This window comes from Pristiophorus japonicus, chromosome 25, assembly GCF_044704955.1.
Source record: "Pristiophorus japonicus isolate sPriJap1 chromosome 25, sPriJap1.hap1, whole genome shotgun sequence".
In the NCBI taxonomy this organism is placed as follows: domain Eukaryota; kingdom Metazoa; phylum Chordata; class Chondrichthyes; family Pristiophoridae; genus Pristiophorus; species Pristiophorus japonicus.
Genome location: NC_092001.1, coordinates 24292447 through 24305014, shown reverse-complemented (window position 1 = coordinate 24305014; position 12568 = coordinate 24292447). Strand labels below are relative to the sequence as shown.

General features: G+C 42.6%; 1 non-coding gene across 1 annotated transcript; it reads left to right on the top strand.

Annotated features, from left to right (window-relative positions):
* The first annotated feature begins 4824 nt into the window (after positions 1 to 4824).
* Positions 4825 to 4918, top strand: trnai-uau (transfer RNA isoleucine (anticodon UAU)). The gene is made up of 2 exons: positions 4825 to 4862; positions 4883 to 4918. It is a non-coding gene; the product is annotated as a tRNA-Ile (tRNA).
* The last annotated feature ends 7650 nt before the right edge of the window (positions 4919 to 12568 follow it).

Genomic DNA, 12568 nt, shown 5'->3' with positions numbered 1-12568 from the left:
CCATAATATGGTGGAATTCTGCATTAGGATGGAGAATGAAACAGTTAATTCAGAGACCATGGTCCAGAACTTAAAGAAGGGTAACTTTGAAGGTATGAGGCGTGAATTGTCTAGTATAGATTGGCGAATGATACTTAAGGGGTTCACTGTGGATGGGCAATGGCGGACATTTAGAGACCGCATGGATGAACTGCAACAATTGTACATTCCTATCTGGCGTAAAAATAAAAAAGGGAAGGTGGCTCAACCGTGGCTATCAAGGGAAATCAGGGATAGTATTAAAGCCAAGGAAGTGGCATACGAATTGGCCAGAAATAGCAGCGAACCCGGAGACTGGGAGAAATTTAGAACTCAGCAGAGGAAGGCAAAGGATTTGATGAGGGCAGGGAAAATGAAGTACGAGTAGAAGCTTGCAGGGAACATTAAGACGGATTGCAAAAGTTTCGATAGATATGTAAAGAGAAAAAGGTTAATAAAGACAAACATAAGTCCCCTGCAGTCAGAATCAGGGGAAGTCATAACGGGGAACAAAGAAATTGCGGACCAATTGAACAAGTACATTGGTTCGGTATTCACTCAGGAGGACACTAACAACCTTCCTGATATAAAAGGGGTCAGAGGGTCTAGTAAGGGGGAGGAACTGAGGGAAATCCTTATTAGTCGGGAGATTGTGTTGGGGAAATTGATGGGATTGAAGGCCGATAAATCCTGATGGACTGCATCCCAGAGTACTTAAGGAGGTAGCCTTGAAAATAGCGGATGCATTGACAATCATTTTCCAACATTCCATTGACTCTGGATCAGTTCCTATCGAGTAGAGGGTAGCAAATGTAACCCCACTTTTTAAAAAAGGAGGGATAGAGAAAACAGGGAATTATAGACCGGTCAGCCTGACATCGGTTGTGGGTAAAATGATGGAAACAATTATAAAGGATGTCATATCAGCGCACTTGGAAAGAGGTGACATGATAGGTCCAAGTCAGCATGGATTTGTGAAAGGGAAATCATGCTTGACAAATCTTCTGGAATTTTTTGAGGATGTTTCCAAACAGTTGTCAAGGGAGAACCAGTTGATGTGGTATATTTGGACTTTCAGAAGGCTTTCGACAAGGTCCCACAAGAGATTAATGTGCAAAGTTAAAGCACAAGTTATTGGGGGTAGTGTACTGACATGGACTGAGAACTGATTGTAAGACACGAAGCAAAGAGTCGGAGTAAATGGGTACTTTTCAGAATGGCAGGCAGTGACTAGTGGGGTACCGCAAAGTTCTGTGCTGGGGCCCCAGCTGTTTACATTGTACATTGATGATTTGGACGAGGGGATTAAATGTAATATCTGAAAATTTGCGGATGACACTAAGATGGGTGGCAGTGTGCGCTGTGAGGAGGATGCTATGAGGCGACAGAGCGACTTGGATAGGTTAGATGAGTGGGCAAATGCTTGGCAGATGAAGTATAATGTGGATAAATGTGAGGTTATTCACTTTGGTGATAACAACAGAGAGACAGACTGTTATCTGCATGGTGACAGATTAGGAAAAGGGGAGGTGCAACGAGACCTGGGTGTCATGGTACTTCAGTCATTGAAGGTTGGCATGCAGGTACAGCAGGCGGTTAGGAAAGCAAATGGCATGTTGGCCTTCATAGCGAGGGGATTTGATTACGGGGCAGCGAGGTGTTGCTACAGTTGCACAGGGCCTTGGTGAGGCCTCACCTGGAGAATTGTGTACAGTTTTGGTCTTCTAACCTGAGGAAGGACATTCTTGGTATTGAGGGAGTGCAGCGAAGGTTCACCAGACTGATTCCCGGGATGGCGGGACTGACCTATCAAGAAAGACTGGGTGAACTTGGCTTGTATTCACTGGAGTTCAGAAGAATGAGAGGGGACCTCATAGAAACTTTAAAATTCTGACGGGTTCAGACTGGTTAGATGCGGGAAGAATGTTCCCAATGCTGGGGAAGTCCAGAACCAGGGGTCACAGTCTAAGGATAAGGTGTAAGCCATTTAGGACCGAGATGAGGAGAAACTTCTTCACCCAGAGAGTGGTGAACCTGTGGAATTCTCTACCACAGGAAGTTGTTGAGGCCAATTCACTAAATATATTCAAAAAGGAGTTAGATGTAGTCCTTACTACTCGGTGGATCAACGGGTATGGCGAGAAAGCAGGAATGGACTACTGAAGTTGCATGTTCAGCCATGAACTCATTGAATGGCGGTGCAGGCTAGAAGGGCCGAATGGCCTACTCCTGCACCTATTTTCTATGTTTCTATGTTTCTATGTCTCCCCTCCCCCTAGTCTGTCTCTCTCTCTCTCTTTCAAAATCTCTGTCTCGCTTTCTTTCTCTCAGGACTGTCTCCTCTGCATCAAAACCACCTGTCTGTCTCTCTCTTTCTGTGACATGCACATAACTGTCTCCCCCTGCCTATCTATCTCTCTGTCACCTTTACCAGGTGTAAGATTTTGAAGGAGATCTTCCAGGCAAGTGTTGAGAAAATCGCGCAAATCTCCGACCTCAAGCACCCTTCTCTTGGGGATGCGTTGGATCAGTCAAAAGGCATTTTGACTGTCCCAGTGCCAGTTTTCTGCGCACGCATATCGCGCTCTGAGAAGCGCACTTGAGGGGCCTCGACGGGTGCGTGCTTACATCGTACGTGCCCTTATGGACCTCAATTGTTGGAAGTTTAGCAGGCTCTCTGTTGCCATGTATTTCCATCAGTCTGAAACAGAACGGGACAAGTTGTCAATGGCGATTGCAATAATTATAAATCTTTCACAGCATGTAATGAAATTAATTTATTAAGCTTCATTTTAATTTAATAAATCCCGGAATGGACATCAAACATGTGCCGACAAGGAGCGAGCGCTGCATTCTAACCACTAGGTGGCGGTCACAGGTGTGAGTAAACATTGATGTCGAGAACTCGTGAACCAGTCAGGCGGCCTCTGTGAGAATCTTTAAAGGGAGAATGTTCAAAGTAAACTCGTCGCAACAGCAATGAACTCTAATTAATAAAAACAGCCAATACCTGTGTTTTACTCCGGCAGACATGGCGGAAATTAAACGGCAAAAGTTAACCGTTTTGAAGATTGAATGTCTTTTGGAACTGGCTCGTTTTATTAATTGTAAAACATATGATTTATCTTAAATACTTGGATATTTCATTGCAGTCCTCTGCTGTTGCGACTTTACCAGAACAAGAACAACAATTTAGCTCCCAGATTAATGCGTGGTAACCGCATTGGTTTCAATACTCACAAACTGGTGCTTTGGGATTACAATATCGGATCGTATCTGGATTGCATTGTTGACGCTTCACGTCAATCAAATTTAATCACAACGCCGTCATCAGAAAACTTTCCATAGATGCTGCCTGACTGGCTGAGTATATCCAACATTTTCTGATTTCATTTCAGATTTACAGGATTCGCAGTCCTTTGCTTCTGAAACGAAAAAGTAACATAAGTTGACGGCATTGGGGATTCGAATGTCAGTACCTTTCTGCAACGGCAAACGTGAGTCATGCGTGGTGTGTATCCTCCCTTCTGCCAGGTAAAGAACATCACTGAGTGGGTGCAGAACCTTTTCAAGGGCGAAAGGGAGCAGCATAAGCCGTGATCTATGTGCTAACCAATGACATAAGGAAACAAGGGGATGAGTTCCTTTAATCAGAGTTTCAGGTGCAATTGAGGAAATTAATGAGCAGGACCACAAAGGAATTCTATGGATTATTCCCAGTGCCCCGCGCTATTGAGTTTAGAAATAGCAACGTATGTCTGGTTAACGGTGCACGAGGTTGGGCTACAGAATCCTCGGGCATTGGGACCAGTTCTGGCGCAGGAGGGACCTGTTCCAGTCGGTCGGGTTGTACATCAATAGAGTTTGGACCAATGCCCTCGCGGGAAGTTTAACAACTGGGGCGGGTGAGCGGTTGAACAAATTTGGCAATGGATTTGTGTACCAGGATGAAACATCTGTAGATGTTGTGATTATGCCTTTATTCACAAGTCCAGATGATTTTTATATTTTAATGATAGCAGTGAACGTGGCCACAGACAGCGCACATCAGCCCATCCTTGGGAAACGATATACCCCGGTTCGGCTAAACCTGCCCTTACACTGAGCATAAGCAGAGGAAACACAGGCACAGCAGAATTTGCTGAGGACCGTAAGGAGTAAAATATTATTTGATCAGAGAAAGCTCGAAATATATTTTGGTGTCTCTGTGTTAAGTTGCAAATTGTTCTGTGGGATATAAATATATTTTGTATATCTGTGTTAGTGTTTATGTATTTGAATGCAACAAAGTTATTTATAATAGTATTGTGGAGCATCTGTGTTTGTTATCTATGTATTTTCTGTGTATATCTTTGTATCTATGTTACCTGTAAACACCTCGCAAATAAACGTAAATACAACTGCAGCACGGAGATACTTAGAGAGAAATTCATAAAGAAAGCAGACATAAAAACAAATACTTGTAGAATAACACATATATGAACACAAATAATTTGATTATCAATGTTCCACACAATTTAATTTACAACTCACAGATAGATGCACAAATATATTTATAAATTTGCCGCACGGATATCCAAATTCATTCCAAATAACAACATATTATACAAAAAATAAAACACGTCTATGGCGAAAATCTATGGAGTTTCAATAACTGAAGGCTTCTTGCAGAGAGTCGGCACAGACACGGTGGGATGAACAGCTTCCTTCTGTGTTGAATGATTCGATGATTCTTTGCCTTCTTCCTTGTAAGACAGATGGAACAGGCAGCTATATGAGGGGAGCACTAAGACCGCAGGCTGTGAAGCTCTAGTGGCGCAACCGGTTAGCGCGCGGTACTTATAAAGTAGTACAGGCCGGGGAAATGCCGAGGTTGTGAGTTCGAGCCTCACCTAGAGCAGCCAATGCTTTCTGCATGTGATGTTTGTACTTTTCAGAGTTTGAGGCCGTTTACTATTTATCCATCTCTCTTGTCTCTTCCGCCATGTGCCAAGCTGCTGTCTGTCTCTCTTGCTGCGGTTAACTCAGTGTCAATCTGTGGGTTATTTCTGAATGAATACCCGTGCCTGTTCCCCACATGAAATAAATGAGGGCATCAAACAATTCCTCATCTGGCACTAGGGAGCGAATGAACCAACATTTACAAGAAGATATAGTTTATTGTAAATATAACATTCCCTCTTGAGTGATAAAAGGTGATATGTACAAAACCAAACTATGATCACAACGTGTTTCCAATAAGCCGCCTTTTAATATATTGTCGCAAGCGCTACCATTGTAGATCAAGGAGTTTCATAATTAATAAAGATAGAAAACAAGCAATGAAACGGTAGAGATGGTTCTGAGAATGTTGAATGCCCTCGCCCAGAGCAACATTAAAAACATGGTTTAAAACTGGCAGCTTGCAGGAGGAAGGGAAGAGAGGAAAGAGAGCCGCAGAAAAGCCACAGGAGTTTCGGAAGCTTCGGGCGTTTTTCTCTGACCACAGCATAGTTGCGCACGGCACGTATATTGTTGCTGTTAAATATGAATAAAATGCTACGTTTGTTTGCAGCTGTTACTGTTTCTGTCCCTTTAACTAATTCTTAATTCCATTTGTCTGCAATGATTCCATAAATCTTCATATCCTTGCCTAACAAAAATCGATCAATGCGAAACTTGAAAATGTCAATTGCCCCAACCTCGATAGATTTTTAGGGGAGGAATTATAAGACAGGTTGCATAGGCAGCTGTATGGTGGAAGCACTAATACCACACAGCATCAGCACATCATTTAGCGACGGAATTGGATATGGCGCAGTACTTATCTGACAGTATAAGCACCTAGAAAGGCCGAGGTTGTGAGCTCGAGCCTCACCTAGTACAGCTGATTGCTTTGCTTGTGACATTTCGACAGTAATCGAAGGTACAATTGATGTATCCCCAAATGTTACCTACATGTTCACTGTTTTATTCCAGCACACAATATTGCAACGGAGGATGACAAATTTACATATATGTGGGATGGAGTGGAGGCGTTTTGACATTTAATCAATAACTCTGATGTAAATAATAATGGGCCGGAAAAACACTCGATTTCAAAGAGAAGATATGTAAACGCATTGATTATTTCCACATAATTCCTGCACCACATTCAAAAGAAACAATGATTTTCCTGAACATTTCACTAAAAATGTTGTGCTCAGTGTTGCAATGGCTCGTGCATTGGAATTCTCGCTGATTCAGTTCCATAGAATCATTCAAACTTATTGATTCGATTCCCATCAAAGTCCAAATGTAAATTAATAGAATGGTTACCGCACGGCAGGGGGCCATTCGTCCCATCGAGAGAGTGCCAGCTCTCAGCTAGTTCATCTCCCCTGTCCTCTCCCCATAGCCCTGCAGGATAGGATTGGCATGTTCCGAGGCTGGAAAGTAATTGTTTGCAGCAAACCACAACTGTCTGCGATAGCCGGTAGGATAAATGTTTTGGGCCTGAAATCCACTCAGGTTTACCTGCTCGCCGCTACACTGTTTGAAGCTCCGTTCAGTGCTTGAATAAGTAAGAGCTGTAGCTTCCGGGCTGCATTTCCGTCTCGCAGAGCCTGAGAGATCCGCCAGGGCGGGAGGCACGTTTAAACTGTCGCCCAATTATCCTTTACGCTTTTACAACATTTCAAGAGAGCAAAAGGATTCCCCTCAAGCTGCAATGATCTTTTCTGTTATTGTCTTCGCATGCTTCTTTCTATCTCTCCCTGTGTCTGCCTCTTATATTTCTCTGCTTTTCGCTGATTGGGTTCTCACTTTTAAATGGACTGCCTGGCCTGATCTAACCAGCAACAAGGTCAGCAATGGGTATCGAAAGACGTGGACTATAGGACAGGAATGATGTAAATTAGGGGCAAATATCCTCACAGATATGTCCCTTCGCGCTCGCAGTGAAATAAAGCAGCACCGAATATAGTTGTCTTAACGTAGAGTGTGCCTTAAGTGGATGCCGACAGAGACGACAATATAAACCTATTAATGCTTCAAAATCTTATTTGATAATACAGGTCACGTTTCAAAACTAGTTTTGTAAAGACATTCCAATATTGTTGTATTGGAATAGTCAGCAATGCTCGCACGGGAGTTGGATGCCAGTTGGAAAGCTGGCCGAAAGACCACGCAGAACATTCACTTTCTGCTGAGTCGACCATGTGCCTCCATCTTGAAAATGGTTCTCCAGTACCACTAAGAGGGGATTAAGCATCATGGGAGTTGGATGGGACTCTGCACACGTGTATAGCAGGACGTGCAGGGGGCATTTACCCTTCCTTAAAGAACAGTAATGACTCAGTTCCAGAATTTGCTCGCACCACTCGCAATTCGGCCCAAGGATGAGCCGAGCCGATCACGTGGAGTTAATACAATTCTTCCAGTCAGTAAATTCAGTTGGCATATCAAGAAAAACGTAAGAAATCACCGTGACTTCGTCATTGAGACTGCAGCATAATGGATAAGGTGTTTATTTCTGATATGTACCATAATGGTACCAGGAAATTACAGTTTTGATGAGATTTGGATTCAAAGCCTAATTTATGTAATATTCAGTCAAATGCTTGGCAGGTTTATCAGCAAAAAACGCTTAACAAAGTAAATTGACACAATCGATTTGCACTCCATCGCCTTAACCTCTCGTCTGCCATCTAGCACAACTCAACTATTCCATTTCAGGCTTTTTGCATCCATACAGAATTACGCTGCAACAAGTCCCTGTCACGACGTGTCCTGCCCGTGCACCCAGATCGACAATGTTGAAAATGTACAATCAGCTTCTGTTAGCAAACGGCCTTCAGTTACTGCAGGATGCCTGTGAACTGCCTCCTCAAAAGATGAGGTGCGGGCCCCTTTTAAATAGACCAGGCAGCCTGGCCAAGCCGGTTTCAAAATGACCAATATCGAATTTTCTACAGTTAGAGCACATTAGGAGTACTGTGTGCAATTCTGGTCGCCATATTATAAAATAAACTAGCAAGACATGGATAGGGTGCAGAGAAGATGGTATACTATCAGGAAAGAATCGACAAGCTCAATTTATTTTGTCATGAAATGAGAAGTCTGAGTGGTGAACTAATAGAGCTCCTTAATATCTTCAAAGGTTTTGATAGAGTAGATACAGAGTGGTTCCACTTGTGGGGAAAGTATGACACAAAGATTAGTGGGAAATTGGGTGTGTAGAGGACACAGAGCGGTTGCAACGAGATTTAGACAGGTTAAGCCAATGGGTAAGGTTTGGCAGATGGAATACAATGTCGGAAAATGTGAAGTCATCCACCTTGGATTAAAACAGAAAAAGGGAATATTATTTGAATGGGGAGGAATTACAACATGCTGCGGTGCAGAGGGACCTGGGGGTCCTTGTGCATGAATCCCAAAAAGTTAGTTTGCAGGTGCAGCAGGTAATCAGGAAGGCGAATGGAATGTTAGTCTTCATTGCGAGAGGGATGGAGTGCAAAAGCAGGGAGGTCCTGCTGCAACTGTATAGGGTATTGGTGAGGCCGCACCTGGAGTACTGCATGCAGTTGTGGTCACCTTACTTAAGGAAGAATATACTAGCTTTGGAGAGGGTACAGAGACGATTCATTGGGCTGATTCCGGAGAGGAGGGGTTTACCTTATGATAATAGATTGGGTCTTTACTCGTTGGAGTTCAGAAGGATGAATGGTGATCTTAGAGAAACATTTAAAATAATGAAAGGGATCGACAAGATAGAGGCAGATAGGTTGTTTCCACTGGTCGGGGAGACTAGAACTTGCGGGAACAGCCTCAAAATAAGGGGGAGCCAATTTAAAACCGAGTTGAGAAGGAATTTCTTCTCCCAGAAGGTTGCGAATCTGTGAAATTATTTGCCCAGGGAAGCAGTTGAGCCTAGCTGATTGAATGTATTCAAATCACAGATAGATAGATTTTTAACCACTAAGGGAATTAAGGGTTATTGGCAGCGGGTGGGTAAGAGGAGTTCAGTCCACGGCCAGATCAGCCATGATCTTGTTGAGTGGCGGAGCAGGCTCGAGGTGCTAGATGGCTTACTCCTGTTCCTAATTCTTCTGTCAGTCATTCAATCTCCTGCTTCTTGTGCACAAAGAGAAATAATGTGCAAGAAAGTCCACGACACAGCTTGCTCTGCCCATGCAACCAGATGGTTAATGATGAAATCGTGCCATTAGATTCTTAAAGCAAACAGCCTTCCTTTACTTCAGATGAGTCACTGCAATAGATGGTTGATTTTTCGGCAGAATTACATGAACGAATATAAGATTGCATGCAACGAACTAATTGACCACGCCACTACTAGAGACCATCAATTTAAGAAAAATCAGCAACAAATCAAATTGGGAATCAAGAAGAATCTTCTTTAGCCAGAGAGTGGTAAGGATGTAGAACTCGCTACCACCAGAGTAGTTGAATCAAATATTATAGATGCATGTAAGTAGCGGTTAGATAAATATATGAGGGAGAACTGAATGGAGGGCTATGCTGATAGTGCTGGATGTGGAAAGAGGGGAGGATGTTCCAGTGGACCACAAACGTCGACATTGACAGGTTGGGCCGAATAGCCTGTTTTTGCATTGAATATCCTATGTAATCGTATGAAATCGACACCCATGGGTCCAATTCAAAAGTCAACTTCTCACTACTTTCAGACCGAGAGGAAATAACACTGATTAATATTCCTGGCCTAGGGTGTTTCAAAAAGATGTCAAAATGGATGCTCCTTAAAACCAAGCTTTGGAGCATCTGCCGTAATTTTTCTTTTATGTGGCTCCGTCTCAGTGTCATTTGATTTGTCTGAAGCTTTTGTGGAGCGCCGTGTGACGTCTTACTCTGTTAAAGGCGCTACATAAATGCAAGTTGTTGTTGTTGTAGTATTTACATCATTGACTCACTGTTTCAGGTTTCAAAGAAAACGTGCTGTTTGAGAAGGCATGTGGCATACTTACCTTTATTAATTAGGTATATTGTACAAGAGCAGTGAAGTTATGCTTGAGCTATATAAAACATTACTTGTGCTACAGGTGGAATACTGCGTAGACGTCATTGCAGGAAAGATGTAATTGCTCCAGAGAAGGTTCAAAAGAGATTTACGAGGATGTGCCTGGACTGGGGAATTTTAGCTATGAGTAATGATTCGGTAGGCTGGGTTTGTTTTCATTGGAACATAGGAAGCTGAGGGGAAACATTATTGATGTGTTCAAAGTTATGAGGGGTAGAGAGAGACTGGACAGGAGCGACCTATTTTTCTGAGCAGATTGGTCAACAAACAGGGGACATAGATTTAAAGTAATTGGTAGCAAGTTTAAAGGTGATTTGCCGGGAAATGTCTTCAACCAGAGCAAGTTGGGAGTCTGGAACTCACTGCCTGAAATGGTGCTGGATGCAGAAACCCTCACCACATTTAAAACACGCTTGGATATGCACTTGAAGTGCAATAATCTACAGGGCGACGGACTAAAAGCTGGAACATGGGATTCCGCTGGATAGCTCTTTGTTGGCCGCGTTGGCCGGATCGGCCGAAATATCCTTCTTCCATGCTGTGAATAACTATGATTCTATGGTTCAGTTCTAAGCGAGGATCTAACTTCAGATAAACTGGACGTGGAGACTTTACGGGTAGAATTAAGAGATAGGAAAGGATTGAAGACAATAATGGGAGTTGTGCATAGGGCCACTAGTCGCAGCTGTGAAGTACTAGAATATATAAATGTAGAGATTAGACAAACGTGTCGTCAAGACAGGGTGGTTTTAATACGGGATTTAAATTTTCATACATATTGGGATAATCGGACTACACCTGTCAGAAAGATTTTTCTCATTGGAATAGAAAACATTTAGAGGCGATTTATGACATAAGTTCAAAATTATGAGGTGTTTTGTTATATAAAAAGGAAAAAGCTTTAAAATGTCGCATTTAACGTGATAAAATCTCGATCGGCCCAGATGGTTTATGAGACCGACACCTTACCACATGACTACCGCACCCTGAAAATCTCGTGCTTTGTCTGCTAGCAAGGACACGATGGGCTAAATGGTTTCCTTCTGTGCTGTAAATTTCAATGGTTTTATGGTTCAGTCACTGAGGTGATGTAACTACCAATGTGCTGTTATAGAAGGAGTTCCATGATTTTCACCACGCCACAATAATGTAAAGATAATATTTTTCCTGTTTCATTTTCTGCGGAGTTGATACTAGAGTTGGAAAAATCAATCTTCAACGATCATGCCCACTTCTGACTTTATGATGAAGGGTAGATCATTGATGAAGCAGGTGAAGATGAACTCCTGCAGCATAGCCTGGGCTGAGATGATTGGCATCGAACACCCACAATCATCTTCTTTTAGGCTAGGTATGTCTTCTGCAGTGGAGATTAACCCCGCGATGACTTCAACTTAGGAGCCTCCTTGTTGAAACATTCGGCCAAATGCTGCTTTGATGTCAAGGACAATCACTCTCGCCTCATTTTAGAATTAATCACTTTTGGCCATATTTGGACCAAGGCTGTAATGATGGCTGGAGGCTGGGGGTCCTGTCGGAACTCAAACTGAGCAACGGCGAGCAGTTGGGTCATCCTACGTTCGTGAAAGATGCTACGGGAATGCAAGCTCGTGCCTTTGCTGTTTGAAAACATCGCACACTTGCATGATGTATATTTGTAGGATCAAATGAGTCATCGAGCTGAAATCTTATTCCTATCTTCCTCTTCGCACAGACCCTATCAGGGCTTCAAAGCATTGCACGTTTTAAAATGTCAGTTTTAAAGAAATTGTTTCATTTTATATTTCTTAAAGATTAAGAAGGCACAACAGGCAGCCAGATATACCAGTTTGCCGATGATGCAAATATTGGTGATATAGTAATTAGTACAGACGTTAGCGTATACTTATAAAGATATACTGATAGTTTAAATGAATGGACGATTCAGTGGCAGATAGATTCCAAACAGGTAATTGTATCGTCACCCATTTTAGATCACAAAGTTTAGATCCGAGTAGTAATTAAATGGAGCACATCTCGGAGGGATGGATTTCCAATGTGGTTTGCAGTCTCAGTGCGCATACCGCTAAAATGCAGTAGCAAGTTACGAATATATTCGAAACAACTAATGGCATGTTAGGCTTTATAACTAGGGGTTAGACTATAAAGCAATGGAAGTTTTTCTTCAACTGAACAGAGATGTAGTTAGACTATAGCTGGAGTCCTCTAAGTTATAGAATATAATAGATTCATAGAAGTTTACAGCATGGAAGTAGGCAATTTCGGCCCATCCTGTCCGCGCCACTGTTATCCAGCCTAATCACACTTTCCACCTTAAGCTCAATAACCCTGCACGTTACGGCACTTCAGTTGCACATCCAAATACTTTTGAAATATGCTAAATGTTTCTGCCTCTACCACTCTTCAGGTAGTGCGTTTTACACAGCCAGAACTATCTGCGTGTGGAAATTTCCCATCACATCTCCTGTAAACCTTCTCTAATCAGTATAAATAAATGGCTGTTGATTGTTGAGCCCTCTGCGAAGGGCAATAAGC